At 46.1% G+C, this 18,174-nt stretch overlaps 14 non-coding genes across 14 annotated transcripts; 4 read left to right on the plus strand and 10 right to left on the minus strand.

Moving 5' to 3' along the window:
- Positions 1 to 7,670: 7,670 nt before the first annotated feature.
- trnav-aac lies at positions 7,671 to 7,743 on the minus strand. Its single transcript has one exon. It is a non-coding gene; the product is annotated as a tRNA-Val (tRNA).
- A 305-nt stretch (positions 7,744 to 8,048) lies between these two features.
- Positions 8,049 to 8,121, minus strand: trnav-cac. Its single transcript has one exon. It is a non-coding gene; the product is annotated as a tRNA-Val (tRNA).
- A 795-nt stretch (positions 8,122 to 8,916) lies between these two features.
- trnaf-gaa lies at positions 8,917 to 8,989 on the plus strand. The gene has a single exon. It is a non-coding gene; the product is annotated as a tRNA-Phe (tRNA).
- Positions 8,990 to 10,146: 1,157 nt separating this feature from the next.
- Positions 10,147 to 10,219, minus strand: trnav-aac. Its single transcript has one exon. It is a non-coding gene; the product is annotated as a tRNA-Val (tRNA).
- Positions 10,220 to 10,524: 305 nt separating this feature from the next.
- On the minus strand, positions 10,525 to 10,597 carry trnav-cac. The gene has a single exon. It is a non-coding gene; the product is annotated as a tRNA-Val (tRNA).
- Positions 10,598 to 11,388: 791 nt separating this feature from the next.
- On the plus strand, positions 11,389 to 11,461 carry trnaf-gaa. The gene has a single exon. It is a non-coding gene; the product is annotated as a tRNA-Phe (tRNA).
- Positions 11,462 to 12,618: 1,157 nt separating this feature from the next.
- On the minus strand, positions 12,619 to 12,691 carry trnav-aac. The gene has a single exon. It is a non-coding gene; the product is annotated as a tRNA-Val (tRNA).
- Positions 12,692 to 12,995: 304 nt separating this feature from the next.
- On the minus strand, positions 12,996 to 13,068 carry trnav-cac. The gene has a single exon. It is a non-coding gene; the product is annotated as a tRNA-Val (tRNA).
- Positions 13,069 to 13,862: 794 nt separating this feature from the next.
- trnaf-gaa lies at positions 13,863 to 13,935 on the plus strand. The gene has a single exon. It is a non-coding gene; the product is annotated as a tRNA-Phe (tRNA).
- Positions 13,936 to 15,092: 1,157 nt separating this feature from the next.
- trnav-aac lies at positions 15,093 to 15,165 on the minus strand. The gene has a single exon. It is a non-coding gene; the product is annotated as a tRNA-Val (tRNA).
- A 305-nt stretch (positions 15,166 to 15,470) lies between these two features.
- Positions 15,471 to 15,543, minus strand: trnav-cac. Its single transcript has one exon. It is a non-coding gene; the product is annotated as a tRNA-Val (tRNA).
- A 785-nt stretch (positions 15,544 to 16,328) lies between these two features.
- On the plus strand, positions 16,329 to 16,401 carry trnaf-gaa. The gene has a single exon. It is a non-coding gene; the product is annotated as a tRNA-Phe (tRNA).
- A 1,157-nt stretch (positions 16,402 to 17,558) lies between these two features.
- trnav-aac lies at positions 17,559 to 17,631 on the minus strand. The gene has a single exon. It is a non-coding gene; the product is annotated as a tRNA-Val (tRNA).
- A 306-nt stretch (positions 17,632 to 17,937) lies between these two features.
- On the minus strand, positions 17,938 to 18,010 carry trnav-cac. The gene has a single exon. It is a non-coding gene; the product is annotated as a tRNA-Val (tRNA).
- Between the last annotated feature and the right edge of the window lie 164 nt (positions 18,011 to 18,174).

The raw sequence follows: 18,174 nt of genomic DNA on the forward strand, positions 1-18,174 counted from the left end.
CGTAATACGCCGTCGAAGCAGTTCTCCAAAGCGGGACGACAAGTTGTCTTTGCCGCTAAACTGGGTGCAGTTCTCCAGTGCAGTGTTATGATGCCAATGTTAGAGTGATGACATTCTTTCATGCACCAGAGAACTGTTGCACATTTCCCACTTCTGAATGGTGAATGGCCCGCCTGATTTGGGCCATCAGGTGGGCCATTCAACCCATGGGTCAGTGGCCCTACAAAAATTATCAGCAAAAACTGAAAAACCGGGTGCATACCACAGTCTATATATCCAATATCCATCATCCCCCCTTTTGACACATTGTCAGGACCTTGAGTCAACTTTGCTAAGAAAGGGAAAATGGATCTCGGTAGTACTGGGAGACCCTGTGGATTCACCCAGACACCTGAGGAAAGTTTTTTGCAACCCTTCCTTGTCCAAGAAGCTTGTTCGCCAGCATCAGTCCCTGCTTGCAACAAATTTGACATCATAAAGGGTAAAAACATCCTAGACAGAAACGGGCATTTGCAGAATTGGGGAGACAGGAGAGAGTGAAGCTGCTTTTGCTGCTGCATCCACCGCAGCATTCAACTCTAAGCAGCAATGATTTCATGAATTTCTTTACAAATAAAATCATAACTATTAGAGAAAAAATTGATCAGATCCTCCCTGCATATGTTATGGATTGTACAACAACTCTAGATTCATTTGTAAGACCATCCTCGTACTTAGACTGCTTCCTCCCTGTAGATCATTCTGAATAAATTTCAATAATTAATTTCGTCTCTTAGACCCAATCCTAGACTCCTTAAAAATGTCTTACCTTTGATCAGCACGTCCATACTAGATCAGATTAATCTATCTTTACAAATAGGCTACATACCACAGGCTTTTATTTGCTGTAGTCAAGCCCCTACTCAAAAAGCCCACTATGGACTCAGGGGTTTTAGTGAATTGAAAAGGTGGTTTCTAAGCAATTGTATGACCACCTGCGCAGCAATAACTTGTATGAAGATTTCCAGTCAGGAATTAGAGTACATCATAGCACAGAAACAGCACTGGTAAAGGTCACTAATGATCTTCTATTAGCATCAGACAATGGTCTACTCTCGATACTCAAAATGATACACAGCTATACCTATTTATGAAACCAGGAGAAACTAATCAATTAGTCAAACTTGAAGCATGCTTAAAGAAAAATAAAGGCCTGGATGTCCTCCAATTTCATTCTCCTAAATCCAGACAAGATGGAGTTTTTTTTATTTGGACCTAAAAATCTCAGAGACACTATGTCTAATCACATTCTCACCCTTGGTGACTTTTGACAAGTTTGTTTGATGCAAAATGTTCAGCTAAAATGTTAATAATTATGTGTATAGTAATATTAAAATGTTTCTGTTAACATAAATCGCTAATTTGATAAGTTTAAATAATCTTGCGATATGTGTAACCTTACTTCCGGTTTTGCGGGAAATCACGTTAGTAATTTCTTGTTTACTACGGTATACGGGAGAAACTAGGCACATGCAGGCGCCATGTGAATCCAATGCCATCTGCTAAGAAATACCATAGACGCAATGCTGTAAGTTTGTATTTTTGTTGGTTGACACTACAAACGTTATATTTGCATATGTATTGTGTTAAAAATGAGAGAGCATACAATGTTGTATTTGATTGATATTCAGTTCAAGTTTCGGTGCTAGCATTCATAGACTGAATGCTTTCCTTTGTATTGTGTTTTTATAGTTTTTACCACACATGACCATATAAACACGCGCACTTTCCTGTGAAGAGAACACATTAAAACTGCACTTTAATGAAGTGAATCTTCTTCATTTGACGTCTGATTAGCTCCGTGTTTAGTCAGAGTTTCAACACCCTGTACGAGAACACTAGAGTAAAAAGGCATAAACTTCATGTATTTCTACAAGCAACAAAATGGCTAGCAGACGAAGCAAGTCATCAGCATCAAGCATCAAGAGTGGCAAGACGTCTTCATCAACAGCAAGTGCAGCTGCCATCGCTAGAGCTAAAGCAGAAACTGCCAAAGTACGAGCATCATACTCTAGCAAAGAAGCTAAGCTAAAAATGGAAAAGGCTGCCAGAGAGGCGGAAAGCCTCACAAGAGAGGCAGAAAGCCTCAAAAGAGACGCACAGTATCAGCTGGAAAGGGTAAGGATTGACGCAGAGTTAGAAGTGCTGAATCTACAAAAAGAGGCTGATGCAGCTATAGCAGAAGCAGATGTATTAGAGAATGCTGTAGGACTGCTGGTCTTAGATAAAACTGAAGAATCTGTCTCAGAAAGAGTTGAGGAGGAATGCATAAAGGAATATGTGGATTCACAAAACAACCTTCAACGACAATCCTCCAAACCTCAAATCCCACCTCACACAGATGTAAAGGAAAACCATATAAAATTGCACTTACCTGCAAAAGGGGACTTAAATCCTACACATGAATTAAGGACTCACAATGGCAACAGCTTAGATGAGAAGTTATCAAGCCCCATCATGAATGCGGATGCATCGCCATACACACCACAGTATATTCCATCGTCTGCCAGACAGCTTTTGCGAGAGCGGAGTGGGACTGGTGGAGGGGGCCCCAAGGGGGGCCTGCTGGCCTCAGTCCCATCCGCTTCTCCGGCGCTGTTCCCACTGTGATTCGGGTTTGGCCAAGCCCTCTTTCTCTGTCGGTCCTGTGGTTCTTAGGGCGGCCCTCACCGATTCTGAGTCAGAGATGAATGTTCAGATGGTTAAAAAGGTGCGGAAAGGTTTGGCTGCAACCATGCTGGGGAAGGCTTTTCTAAATGAGGGTGGTGGGAATCGCAGGGGTCGCAGGCAACCGAAAAGCTGATTTCTCTATTTCTTGCCATGATTATAGTTTCACAGAACTTTGCCGGTGTGCGCCAGTTTGACTGTGTGTGCATGTTGTGTGAGACTATGGCAGGTGACATCCTGTGCTTTCAGGAGTGTAGGTAGGGAATGGATTTCTTGGTGAGAATGCGTGCGGTCTGGAGGGGGGAGTTTTATTACTCTGCTGGGCCGAATAATTCAGCGGGTGTGGCAATCTTTATTAGGCCGGGGGTGTGTGATGGCCAGGTGTTGGTTCACAACAATGCGGGGGGGCACCTGTTGGTGGTGGATATCCTCCGGGGGGGTGGAGCATCTCCGGGTTATGACCTTGTATGGTCCAAACGGTGAGGTGGAGCGGGCAGCTTTCTTCCATCGCTGCCAGCAGTGGGTGGATGCTCACCAACTGAACATCCACCCACTGCCGGCATGCTCAGTTGGTGAGCATCCACCCATAGGGGATTGGAATGTGGTATTAACGAGGGCTGATGTGGGTGTCCATAACACCTTTAAGAGACGGCTGTTTTGGACTGGATGTGTGAGAGTGATTCGGTGGAAAGCGTGGCGAATCCTGAACCCAAATGCTAGAGTGTACTCCTGCAGGTGGTGTTGGGCAGGTTAAAACAATCGGGGATCGATCTGTGCATGTTGGCAACCAGTCTGGTCTCGCACCTGGCTTGTGTCCGATATGCGTGGGACTCATGAAGTGATCATGCCTCGCTGATGGTGACTCTGGCAGGGGGCAGTCTGCAGTGAAATGGGGGTATGTGTGCTTTAACTCTGCACATTTAGTAGATGACGTGTGTTGGCGTAAGCTGAGGTCTTTTCTCTCTGCTTTGTGCGATGAAAGTGCGTATTTGACCGACATCATAGAGTGGTGGGAGAGTGCTAAGGTCAGGATTAAGCGGCGCTGCATTGCGATGGGCAGGGAGAAAAGACAGCGGGACCGGCAGGTGTAGGCTGAGCTGAGGGAGGGAGTGATGAGGGAGACGGTTATCTTGGTTTGAGAGAGCGGCTGAGGCAGATGGATGAGGAGAAATGCAGGGGCGCGTTGATACGGAGCAAAGCTCAGTATATGTTAGAAGGGGAGCGCTGCACTGCCTTTTTCCTGGGGCTGGAGAAAAAGCGTCAGGCTAAGACATTCATTTCAGAACTGAGGACTAGTCAGGGCACGTTGCGCAAGGATGAGGTCAATGAGCAGGTTGTGCAGGACTTTTACACTGCGCTGTATGCGTACCAGCCTGTGGCTCCTGCACAGATTGAGACAGTTTTAGGAGCCATTGGCAGCTCTCTCTGTGATGAGGAGGTGGCACTCTGTGAGGGGGAAATCGGGCTGGATAAGGTGAAGCTGGCTGTGGCTGCTCTCAACCATGCCAAGAGTCCTGGCTCGGACGGTCTCACGGCTGAGTTTTATCAATGTTATGTTGACCTTTTGGGACCTGTTCTTTGCAGACTGTTTTTCGCGATGCAGGAGGAGCAGCGGTGTGCAGAGTCATTTTTGAAAGGTGTGATCACTCTGGTATACAAGAAAGGTGACAGGGCAGATCTGGTGAACTATAGGCCAATTAATTCAATTCAATTCAATTCAATTTTATTTGTAGAGCGCTTTTTACAATTGACATTGTCACAAAGCAGCTTTACACAACCAAAGAACAGTACATGAACAGTGTATGTGTATGAGTCATAATAATGTGATTGTCCCTGATGAGCAAGCCGAGGGCGACAGTGGCAAGGAAAAACTCCCTGAGAAGGCAACAGGAAGAAACCTTGAGAGGAACCAGACTCAACAGGGAACCCATCCTCATATGGGTGATTACATGCTGTGTAGGCAGCAGTCCAGTATAACAGTTAAAGTCTTTTAAGTTAATATGGAGTCCAGTTAGTTATTGCAGGCAGACTTGTTCCATTCCTTGACTATCGAGCGTTGAGTCGAGACCTCCAAGAAACAGCTTCCGACGTCCGCCGAGGCCGGGACCGACATCATAGTAGCTTGTGACCAATCCAGTCTCCAAACGCATCCCAAAGGGCAAACGGTGGATCCAGGCGACGAGATCTCCAGCCAGAAGTTGGGCATCAGGACGAGTCAGACAGGTCCAGAGGGCAAAGGGTGGAATGACGTGTAGCTCGACAGAGAGACAGGAAGAGGGAAAAGAGAGAGGGAGAGGGAAAGAGAGAGAAGAGGAGAGATTGCAGTTAGTTGTATTCACAGTCAGATAAAGTTTGAGGTGAATGTATATTTAGTGTAGTGCAGCAGGGACTCCGGCAGGACTAATTATGACAGCCTAACTAAAAGGGTGGGTTCAGAAGAAAACAGACATGAGGGCGCACTGGGATGTAGAGCAACCAAACACTTCACCATCAACAAACCCGAGTGATCAGTGAGAGTTGGGAAGACAGCATCTAAACATACCAGTTCACCATAATGCTCTACGTCCATGAGTCCTTCCCAGATCTATTTACTCAAATGCTTGACTAAATAGGTAGGTTTTCAGCCTAGACTTAAACACTGAGACTGTGTCTGAGTCCCGAACGCTATTTGGAAGGCTATTCCATAACTTTGGGGCTTTGTAAGAAAAAGCTCTGCCCCCAGCTGTAGTTTTTAGGATACGAGGTACTGACAGGCAGCCAGCATCCTTTGAGCGAAGTAGGCGTGGTGGATCATAAGACACTAGCAGTTCACTTAGATAATGCGGCGCAAGACCATTTAATGCTTTAAATGTCAAAAGTAGTATTTTAAAATCAATGCGAAATTTCACGGGGAGCCAATGAAGTGTAGATAAGATAGGCGAGATGTGATCGTATCTTCTGGTTCGAGTGAGGACTCTCGCTGCTGCATTCTGAACTAACTGAAGCTTGTTTATGCACCTGGTTGAACAGCCAGACAGTAAGGCATTACAGTAGTCCAACCTAGAGGTGATGAAAGCATGGACTAATTTTTCTGCATCATTTAGTGACAAAATATTCCTTATCTTGGCAATATTTCTGAGGTGAAAGAAAGCTGTCCTGGTGACATTATCTACATGAGCTTCAAATGAAAGACTGGAATCTAGAATCACACCAAGGTCTTTGACTGTTGCACTAGATGTAACGGAAAGGCCATCTAGAGTTACGGTGTGGTCTAACATCTTGCTTCTAGCTGCAGATGATCCTATAACTAGTACTTCTGTCTTATCAGGATTTAGCAGAAGGAAGTTAATTAGCATCCAGTCTCGTATATCCTTTACACATTGCTCAACTTTATTAAGCAGTTTGATCTCATCTGGTTTTGATGAAACATATAACTGTGTGTCGTCAGCATAACAATGAAAGTTAATACCATGTTTACGGATAATGTTGCCCAGAGGAAGCATGTAGAGGGAAAAAAGCAGGGGGCCTAAAACTGAACCCTGTGGAACACCAAACTCCACTGGAGAGCATGTGGAGTAATCGCCATTTAGATCTACATACTGATAACGATCAGTCAAATAGGACCTAAGCCAGGAGAGGGCCGTTCCCCTAATTCCAACAACATTTTCTAGTCTGTGAAGGAGAATACTATGGTCAATGGTGTCGAAAGCTGCACTGAGATCGAGTAGCACAAGCATAGAGACACAATTAGCCTGCTCAACACAGATTATAAGATTCTGGCTAAGCTGTTGGGGTTCAGGCTTCGAGATGTGATTGGGTCTGTGGTCACTCTAGCCATGATCATGTAAAACTCACCTTCGGCAAAGACAAACTAGCAAGGGTCGCTAGCTAGTTCCCCTAGCTAATGGAAAACAAGAAAGACTGATTAGGTGGCATTGAAATTAAGCTGTAGTCTGGAAAAAATGCAATGCTTTCGCATGGCTCTACCATCCCACATTGTGCATGACAGCATGCATTTGACCCGGGAGCTTCCTAAGCCTTCCCAGGTCAACGTGGCCACAGAGCTGCAAGGACAGGTGTCATTTGCAATGACTAGCAGCGGTCGCTTGCCCAGCTTACTCCATACGTGTGCCAGAAAGGCCCATCGCAATAGACATGACTGTGTTTAGAGGTAAGCCTTGCATATCAACACAGTTAGCAGTATCTTGCTTGCTTCTCGCTTTCATGCATCAGGAAAACTGAACAGAGAGCACACTGTGCGCTAAGTCTCCTCTGGTAGACCCTGGGAGCTTCCTGAGCCTGAGGGGGTTTCCGTATGATAAGTAACATACACACCTCTTACCTCTAAACACAGTCACGTCCATGATGGGCTTTCTGGCACAAGTATTGACTAAGCTGGGCAAGCGACTGCTGCTAGTCAGTGCAAATGACACCTGTTATTGAAGTTCTGTGGCCACGCTGGCTTGGGAAGGCTCAGGAAGCTCCCAGGGAAGTTACTTGGATGAGTAGCAAAACGCTTCAACCTAACAGGAAGGAAGTCCAGTTGCCATGACTCAACTTCCAGATATCTGGAGTCAATGTGGTTGAACCCCCGAGCAGGTGTCAGTTACAATGAATAGCAGCCACCCTGGGCCCAGCTTTCTTGATTGTTATGGGCAAACGGCCCCTTACAGTGTTAAGAAGGAGCCCGTTGAAATAAGGCAGACGATCACAACGCTGGTTGCATCCGTAAATTACACTTGGTTTGCAGCTTGTGTATTTGTAAGTGTTCATCTGGAGAATTTTACTACAAGTTCAACCACATTGACTCCAGATATCTGGAAGTTGAGTCATGGCAACTGGACTTCCTTCCTGTTAGGTTGAAGCGTTTTGCTACTCATCCAAGTAGCTTCATCAGTCTGACGATAGTCGGTCATGCAAATGAGTGTATGCGGTTCAGCGGACGAATCTTCACCGACATTGACTCCAGAGAAAACTAACAGTCTTGTTTCTGCCTGGTGTTGAACCAGGGACCTTTTGCGTGTTAGGCAAACGTGATGACCACTACACTACAGAAACCCAATAATTTCAAACAGAAACTTACAGGGTGGCCTGGTCCACAAACAATTGCAAAATCACACCATTCTAGCCATGATCACGTAAAACTCACCTTCACCAAAGGAAAACTTGCAAGGTTCGTTGGCTTGTTACGCAGGTAGTTCCTGGAAAAGACTGATTTGTTGGCATTGAAATTAAGCTGCGGTCTGGAAAGAACATCTCGATGCTTGCGCGCATCTCCAACACCCCACATTGTGCAAGACAGGATGTGTTTGCTTTCCTTTCTCTGGATTGTAGCTACCTATTTCAGGGAAAACTGCAAGAGCTGTTTACGCCTGGTGTCGAACCAGGGACCTTTCACGTGTGAGGCGAACGTGATAACCACTACACTACAGGAACTCACGCTTGGCTGCAGCCTTTTTCAAGGTAGAATCCGTGCCCTGACGGCTCACAGCATCACCAAAGTTTAGCCATGTCTGTGTGCATCTCACCTATTGCAAAGCAGAACTTTGAATGAGTTGTTACCTAGTTAGGTAATCCCAGTTAACGCTGGAAAAATAAAAAAGACTTGGTGCTGTCCAAATCTATGAGAAGACTACAGACTGTATACTGACGCATTTGCCCCAGCCAGACACACCAACAATGACAGTTAGCCCAGTTGATTGCCAAAGGTTCTTGCTTGCTTCTCGCTTTCATGCATCAGGAAAACTGAACAGAGAGCACACTGTGCGCTAAGTCTCCTCTGGTAGGCCCTGGGAGCTTCCTGAGCCTTCCCAAGCCAGCGTGGCCACAGAGCTTCAATGACAGGTGTCATTTGCGCTGACAGCAGTCGCTTGCCCAGCTTAGTCAATACTTGTGCCAGAAAGCCCATCATGGACGTGACTGTGTTTAGAGGTAAGAGGTGTGTATGTTACTTATCATACGGCAACCCCCCCCCCCCCCCCCCGCACAACAACATAGAGGGATGTGGGTTCTATGGGCGAAAAAGACGCCACCGTTGCTTCTGGTTATCATAGTGGTCAGTAGCTGTGCCTGTCATGCGAAAGACCAGATTTCATTTCCCGGAAGGGGAGCGCTTCTTTCATTGGTCTTAGACTAATACATTTTCACTCTACTTCAAATCTTATACCTCTCATGTTCCAATCACGATGCTGGGATTTGCAATTCATAACCACCAAAAACTTGACTTAAAGTGCCGAAGTAGCTCAGCTGGGAGACCGTTAGACTGAAGATCTAAAAGTCCCTGGTTCGATCCCTGATTTCGGCAGTTGCCCTTCGGCTTTTGGCTAACCTGCGCAATGAAGCTGTGTTCCGGAAAAGAACTTGATTCTTGCACGCAACTCCATCATCACTCTAGCCATGATCACGTAAAACTCACCTTTGGCAAAGACAAACTCGCTAGCTAGTTACGCAGTTCCCCTAGCTAATGGAAAACACGAAGGACAGCTGCAAGGACAGGTGTCATTTGCAATGACTAGCAGCTGTCGCTTGCCCAGCTTACTCCATACGTGTGCCAGAAAGGCCCATCGCAATAGACATGACTGTGTTTAGAGGTAAGCCTTGCATATCAACACAGTTAGCATCACTGGATCACAATGCGCATAGATGGCATTTGCTCCGACTGTGAGCCTTTCCACTTGTTTTACGAACTGGTATACTCTGTAGCACAGAGGGATCGTTTGGATTTAGCTTCTCTAACAAAACTGTGGGACACTGTGTCCTTTTCCAGCATTGTGCGCACACTGAAGAGGCCTTGCTATTGTTAAAGGGCTTCAGCTCAAAAGATACTCAAATCTTGGAGAGCAGGATTCCCGGTGCAACTTTGGTCAGTCCAAGAAAAGGCCACAATTCTTCCAAGCCTTCTGTGACGTGATTAAGTAAGACCTCAAAGTTAAATGTAGTGTCCAATTAAGCACCTTTGGCAATGTTACTTTGCAAATCCAAATTGCTGCCTCAGAGCGTGTTTGCATAAAGTGAAGCCTTTCTCACCATTCCTCTGTCATTTTTGAATCCTGCCAGATTGGCATTGCTCGAGCAGGTGTCAGTTACAATGAATAGCAGCCACCCTGGGCCCAGCTTTCTTGATTGTTGTGGGCGAACGGCCCCTTACAGTGTTAAGAAGGAGCCCGTTGAAATAAGGCAGACGATCACAACGCTGGTTGCATCCGTAAATTACACTTGGTTTGCAGCTTGTGTATTTGTAAGTGTTCATCTGGAGAATTTTACTACAAGTTCAACCACATTGACTCCAGATATCTGGAAGTTGAGTCATGGCAACTGGACTTCCTTCCTGTTAGGTTGAAGCGTTTTGCTACTCATCCAAGTAGCTTCATCAGTCTGACGATAGTCGGTCATGCAAATGAGTGTATGCGGTTCAGCGGACGAATCTTCACCGACATTGACTCCAGAGAAAACTAACAGTCTTGTTTCTGCTTGGTGTCGAACCAGGGACCTTTTGCGTGTTAGGCAAACGTGATGACCACTACACTACAGAAACCCCATAATTTCAAACAGAAACTTACAGGGTGGCCTGGTCCACAAACAATTGCAAAATCACACCATTCTAACCATGATCACGTAAAACTCACCTTCACCAAAGGAAAACTTGCAAGGTTCGTTGGCTTGTTACGCAGGTAGTTCCTGGAAAAGACTGATTTGTTGGCATTGAAATTAAGCTGCGGTCTGGAAAGAACATCTCAATGCTTGCGCGCATCTCCACCACCCCACATTGTGCGAGACAGGATGTGTTTGCTTTCCTTTCTCTGGATTGTAGCTACCTATTTCAGGGAAAACTGCAAGAGCTGTTTCTGCCTGGTGTCGAACCAGGGACCTTTCGCGTGTGAGGCGAACGTGATAACCACTACACTACAGAAACCCACGCTTGGCTGCAGCCTTTTTCAAGGTAGAATCCGTGCCCGACGGCTCACAGCATCACCAAGGTTTAGCCATGTCTGTGTGCATCTCAGCTATGGCAAAGCAGAACTTTGAATGAGTTGTTACCTAGTTAGGTAATCCCAGTTAATGCTGGAAAAATAAAAAAGACTTGGTGCTGTCCAAATCTATGAGAAGACTACAGACTGTATACTGACGCATTTGCCCCAGCCAGACACACCAACAATGACAGTTAGCCCAGTTGATTGCCAAAGGTTCTTGCTTGCTTCTCGCTTTCATGCATCAGGAAAACTGAACAGAGAGCACACTGTGCGCTAAGTCTCCTCTGGTAGGCCCTGGGAGCTTCCTGAGCCTTCCCAAGCCAGCGTGGCCACAGAGCTTCAATGACAGGTGTCATTTGCACTGACTAGCAGCAGTCGCTTGCCCAGCTTAGTCAATACTTGTGCCAGAAAGCCCATCATGGACGTGACTGTGTTTAGAGGTAAGAGGTGTGTATGTTACTTATTATACGGCAACCCCCCCCCCCGCACAACATCATAGAGGGATGTGGCTTCTATGGGCGAAAAAGACGCCAACGTTGCTTCTGGTTATCATAGTGGTCAATAGCTGTGCCTGTCATGCGAAAGACCAGGTTTCATTTCCCGGAAGGGGAGCGCTTCTTTCATTGGTCTTAGACTAATACATTTTCACTCTACTTCAAATCTTATACCTCTCATGTTCCAATCACGATGCTGGGATTTGCAATTCATAACCACCAAAAAGTTGACTTAAACTGCCGAAGTAGCTCAGCTGGGAGAGCGTTAGACTGAAGATCTAAAGGTCCCTGGTTCGATCCCGGGTTTCGGCAGTTGCCCCTCGGCTTTTGGCTAACCTGCGCAATGAAGCTGTGTTCCGGAAAAGAACTTGATTCTTGCACGCAACTCCATCATCACTCTAGCCATGATCACGTAAAACTCACCTTTGGCAAAGACAAACTCGCTAGCTAGTTACGCAGTTCCCCTAGCTAATGGAAAACACGAAGGACAGCTGCAAGGACAGGTGTCATTTGCAATGACTAGCAGCTGTCGCTTGCCCAGCTTACTCCATACGTGTGCCAGAAAGGCCCATCGCAATAGACATGACTGTGTTTAGAGGTAAGCCTTGCATATCAACACAGTTAGCATCACTGGATCACAATGCGCATAGATGGCATTTGCTCCGACTGTGAGCCTTTCCACTTGTTTTACGAACTGGTATACTCTGTAGCACATAGGGATCGTTTGGATTTAGCTTCTCTAACAAAACTGTGGGACACTGTGTCCTTTTCCAGCATTGTGCGCACACTGAAGAGGCCTTGCTATTGTTAAAGGGCTTCAGCTCAAAAGATACTCAAATCTTGGAGAGCAGGATTCCCGGTGCAACTTTGGTCAGTCCAAGAAAAGGCCACAATTCTTCCAAGCCTTCTGTGACGTGATTAAGTAAGACCTCAAAGTTAAATGTAGTGTCCAATTAAGCACCTTTGGCAATGTTACTTTGCAAATCCAAATTGCTGCCTCAGAGCGTGTTTGCATAAAGTGAAGCCTTTCTCACCATTCCTCTGTCATTTTTGAATCCTGCCAGATTGGCATTGCTCGAGCAGGTGTCAGTTACAATGAATAGCAGCCACCCTGGGCCCAGCTTTCTTGATTGTTGTGGGCGAACGGCCCCTTACAGTGTTAAGAAGGAGCCCGTTGAAATAAGGCAGACGATCACAACGCTGGTTGCATCCGTAAATTACACTTGGTTTGCAGCTTGTGTATTTGTAAGTGTTCATCTGGAGAATTTTACTACAAGTTCAACCACATTGACTCCAGATATCTGGAAGTTGAGTCATGGCAACTGGACTTCCTTCCTGTTAGGTTGAAGCGTTTTGCTACTCATCCAAGTAGCTTCATCAGTCTGACGATAGTCGGTCATGCAAATGAGTGTATGCGGTTCAGCGGACGAATCTTCACCGACATTGACTCCAGAGAAAACTAACAGTCTTGTTTCTGCCTGGTGTCGAACCAGGGACCTTTTGCGTGTTAGGCAAACGTGATGACCACTACACTACAGAAACCCCATAATTTCAAACAGAAACTTACAGGGTGGCCTGGTCCACAAACAATTGCAAAATCACACCATTCTAACCATGATCACGTAAAACTCACCTTCACCAAAGGAAAACTTGCAAGGTTCGTTGGCTTGTTACGCAGGTAGTTCCTGGAAAAGACTGATTTGTTGGCATTGAAATTAAGCTGCGGTCTGGAAAGAACATCTCGATGCTTGCGCGCATCTCCACCACCCCACATTGTGCAAGACAGGATGTGTTTGCTTTCTTTCTCTGGATTGTAGCTACCTATTTCAGGGAAAACTGCAAGAGCTGTTTCTGCCTGGTGTCGAACCAGGGACCTTTCGCGTGTGAGGCGAACGTGATAACCACTACACTACAGAAACTCACGCTTGGCTGCAGCCTTTTTCAAGGGAGAATCCGTGCCCGACGGCTCACAGCATCACCAAAGTTTAGCCATGTCTGTGTGCATCTCAGCTATGGCAAAGCAGAACTTTGAATGAGTTGTTACCTAGTTAGGTAATCCCAGTTAACGCTGGAAAAATAAAAAAGACTTGGTGCTGTCCAAATCTATGAGAAGACTACAGACTGTATACTGACGCATTTGCCCCAGCCAGACACACCAACAATGACAGTTAGCCCAGTTGATTGCCAAAGGTTCTTGCTTGCTTCTCGCTTTCATGCATCAGGAAAACTGAACAGAGAGCACACTGTGCGCTAAGTCTCCTCTGGTAGGCCCTGGGAGCTTCCTGAGCCTTCCCAAGCCAGCGTGGCCACAGAGCTTCAATGACAGGTGTCATTTGCACTGACTAGCAGCAGTCGCTTGCCCAGCTTAGTCAATACTTGTGCCAGAAAGCCCATCATGGACGTGACTGTGTTTAGAGGTAAGAGGTGTGTATGTTACTTATTATACGGCAACCCCCCCCTCCCCTGCACAACATCATAGAGGGATGTGGCTTCTATGGGCGAAAAAGATGCCAACGTTGCTTCTGGTTATCATAGTGGTCAATAGCTGTGCCTGTCATGCGAAAGACCAGGTTTCATTTTCTGGAAGGGGAGCGCTTCTTTCATTGGTCTTAGACTAATACATTTTCACTCTACTTCAAATCTTATACCTCTCATGTTCCAATCACGATGCTGGGATTTGCAATTCATAACCACCAAAAACTTAACTTAAAGGGCCGAAATAGCTCAGCTGGGAGAGCGTTAGACTGAAGATCTAAAGGTCCCTGGTTCGATCCCGGGTTTCGGCAGTTGCCCCTTGGCTTTTGGCTAACCTGCGCAATGAAGCTGTGTTCCGGAAAAGAACTTGATTCTTGCACGCAACTCCATCATCACTCTAGCCATGATCACGTAAAACTCACCTTTGGCAAAGACAAACTCGCTAGCTAGTTACGCAGTTCCCCTAGCTAATGGAAAACACGAAGGACAGCTGCAAGGACAGGTGTCATTTGCAATGACTAGCAGCTGTCGCTTGCCCAGCTTACTCCATACGTGTGCCAGAAAGGCCCATCGCAATAGACATGACTGTGTTTAGAGGTAAGCCTTGCATATCAACACAGTTAGCATCACTGGATCACAATGCGCATAGATGGCATTTGCTCCGACTGTGAGCCTTTCCACTTGTTTTACGAACTGGTATACTCTGTAGCACATAGGGATCGTTTGGATTTAGCTTCTCTAACAAAACTGTGGGACACTGTGTCCTTTTCCAGCATTGTGCGCACACTGAAGAGGCCTTGCTATTGTTAAAGGGCTTCAGCTCAAAAGATACTCAAATCTTGGAGAGCAGGATTCCCGGTGCAACTTTGGTCAGTCCAAGAAAAGGCCACAATTCTTCCAAGCCTTCTGTGACGTGATTAAGTAAGACCTCAAAGTTAAATGTAGTGTCCAATTAAGCACCTTTGGCAATGTTACTTTGCAAATCCAAATTGCTGCCTCAGAGCGTGTTTGCATAAAGTGAAGCCTTTCTCACCATTCCTCTGTCATTTTTGAATCCTGCCAGATTGGCATTGCTCGAGCAGGTGTCAGTTACAATGAATAGCAGCCACCCTGGGCCCAGCTTTCTTGATTGTTGTGGGCGAACGGCCCCTTACAGTGTTAAGAAGGAGCCCGTTGAAATAAGGCAGACGATCACAACGCTGGTTGCATCCGTAAATTACACTTGGTTTGCAGCTTGTGTATTTGTAAGTGTTCATCTGGAGAATTTTACTACAAGTTCAACCACATTGACTCCAGATATCTGGAAGTTGAGTCATGGCAACTGGACTTCCTTCCTGTTAGGTTGAAGCGTTTTGCTACTCATCCAAGTAGCTTCATCAGTCTGACGATAGTCGGTCATGCAAATGAGTGTATGCGGTTCAGCGGACGAATCTTCACCGACATTGACTCCAGAGAAAACTAACAGTCTTGTTTCTGCCTGGTGTCGAACCAGGGACCTTTTGCGTGTTAGGCAAACGTGATGACCACTACACTACAGAAACCCCATAATTTCAAACAGAAACTTACAGGGTGGCCTGGTCCACAAACAATTGCAAAATCACACCATTCTAGCCATGATCACGTAAAACTCACCTTCACCAAAGGAAAACTTGCAAGGTTCGTTGGCTTGTTACGCAGGTAGTTCCTGGAAAAGACTGATTTGTTGGCATTGAAATTAAGCTGCGGTCTGGAAAGAACATCTCGATGCTTGCGCGCATCTCCACCACCCCACATTGTGCAAGACAGGATGTGTTTGCTTTTCTTTCTCTGGATTGTAGCTACCTATTTCAGGGAAAACTGCAAGAGCTGTTTCTGCCTGGTGTCGAACCAGGGACCTTTCGCGTGTGAGGCGAACGTGATAACCACTACACTACAGAAACTCACGCTTGGCTGCAGCCTTTTTCAAGGGAGAATCCGTGCCCGACGGCTCACAGCATCACCAAAGTTTAGCCATGTCTGTGTGCATCTCAGCTATGGCAAAGCAGAACTTTGAATGAGTTGTTACCTAGTTAGGTAATCCCAGTTAACGCTGGAAAAATAAAAAAGACTTGGTGCTGTCCAAATCTATGAGAAGACTACAGACTGTATACTGACGCATTTGCCCCAGCCAGACACACCAACAATGACAGTTAGCCCAGTTGATTGCCAAAGGTTCTTGCTTGCTTCTCGCTTTCATGCATCAGGAAAACTGAACAGAGAGCACACTGTGCGCTAAGTCTCCTCTGGTAGGCCCTGGGAGCTTCCTGAGCCTTCCCAAGCCAGCGTGGCCACAGAGCTTCAATGACAGGTGTCATTTGCACTGACTAGCAGCAGTCGCTTGCCCAGCTTAGTCAATACTTGTGCCAGAAAGCCCATCATGGACGTGACTGTGTTTAGAGGTAAGAGGTGTGTATGTTACTTATTATACGGCAACCCCCCCCCCAACATCATAGAGGGATGTGGCTTCTATGGGCGAAAAAGACGCCAACGTTGCTTCTGGTTATCATAGTGGTCAATAGCTGTGCCTGTCATGCGAAAGACCAGGTTTCATTTCCGGAAGGGGAGCGCTTCTTTCATTGGTCTTAGACTAATACATTTTCACTCTACTTCAAATCTTATACCTCTCATGTTCCAATCACGATGCTGGGATTTGCAATTCATAACCACCAAAAACTTGACTTAAAGGGCCGAAATAGCTCAGCTGGGAGAGCGTTAGACTGAAGATCTAAAGGTCCCTGGTTCGATCCCGGGTTTCGGCAGTTGCCCCTCGGCTTTTGGCTAACCTGCGCAATGAAGCTGTGTTCCGGAAAAGAACTTGATTCTTGCACGCAACTCCATCATCACTCTAGCCATGATCACGTAAAACTCACCTTTGGCAAAGACAAACTCGCTAGCTAGTTACGCAGTTCCCCTAGCTAATGGAAAACACGAAGGACAGCTGCAAGGACAGGTGTCATTTGCAATGACTAGCAGCTGTCGCTTGCCCAGCTTACTCCATACGTGTGCCAGAAAGGCCCATCGCAATAGACATGACTGTGTTTAGAGGTAAGCCTTGCATATCAACACAGTTAGCATCACTGGATCACAATGCGCATAGATGGCATTTGCTCCGACTGTGAGCCTTTCCACTTGTTTTACGAACTGGTATACTCTGTAGCACATAGGGATCGTTTGGATTTAGCTTCTCTAACAAAACTGTGGGACACTGTGTCCTTTTCCAGCATTGTGCGCACACTGAAGAGGCCTTGCTATTGTTAAAGGGCTTCAGCTCAAAAGATACTCAAATCTTGGAGAGCAGGATTCCCGGTGCAACTTTGGTCAGTCCAAGAAAAGGCCACAATTCTTCCAAGCCTTCTGTGACGTGATTAAGTAAGACCTCAAAGTTAAATGTAGTGTCCAATTAAGCACCTTTGGCAATGTTACTTTGCAAATCCAAATTGCTGCCTCAGAGCGTGTTTGCATAAAGTGAAGCCTTTCTCACCATTCCTCTGTCATTTTTGAATCCTGCCAGATTGGCATTGCTCGAGCAGGTGTCAGTTACAATGAATAGCAGCCACCCTGGGCCCAGCTTTCTTGATTGTTGTGGGCGAACGGCCCCTTACAGTGTTAAGAAGGAGCCCGTTGAAATAAGGCAGACGATCACAACGCTGGTTGCATCCGTAAATTACACTTGGTTTGCAGCTTGTGTATTTGTAAGTGTTCATCTGGAGAATTTTACTACAAGTTCAACCACATTGACTCCAGATATCTGGAAGTTGAGTCATGGCAACTGGACTTCCTTCCTGTTAGGTTGAAGCGTTTTGCTACTCATCCAAGTAGCTTCATCAGTCTGACGATAGTCGGTCATGCAAATGAGTGTATGCGGTTCAGCGGACGAATCTTCACCGACATTGACTCCAGAGAAAACTAACAGTCTTGTTTCTGCCTGGTGTCGAACCAGGGACCTTTTGCGTGTTAGGCAAACGTGATGACCACTACACTACAGAAACCCCATAATTTCAAACAGAAACTTACAGGGTGGCCTGGTCCACAAACAATTGCAAAATCACACCATTCTAGCCATGATCACGTAAAACTCACCTTCACCAAAGGAAAACTTGCAAGGTTCGTTGGCTTGTTACGCAGGTAGTTCCTGGAAAAGACTGATTTGTTGGCATTGAAATTAAGCTGCGGTCTGGAAAGAACATCTCGATGCTTGCGCGCATCTCCACCACCCCACATTGTGCAAGACAGGATGTGTTTGCTTTTCTTTTCTCTGGATTGTAGCTACCTATTTCAGGGAAAACTGCAAGAGCTGTTTCTGCCTGGTGTCGAACCAGGGACCTTTCGCGTGTGAGGCGAACGTGATAACCACTACACTACAGAAACTCACGCTTGGCTGCAGCCTTTTTCAAGGGAGAATCCGTGCCCGACGGCTCACAGCATCACCAAAGTTTAGCCATGTCTGTGTGCATCTCAGCTATGGCAAAGCAGAACTTTGAATGAGTTGTTACCTAGTTAGGTAATCCCAGTTAACGCTGGAAAAATAAAAA

Source organism: Anabas testudineus, chromosome 19 (assembly GCF_900324465.2).
Source record: "Anabas testudineus chromosome 19, fAnaTes1.2, whole genome shotgun sequence".
Lineage (NCBI taxonomy): Eukaryota > Metazoa > Chordata > Actinopteri > Anabantiformes > Anabantidae > Anabas > Anabas testudineus.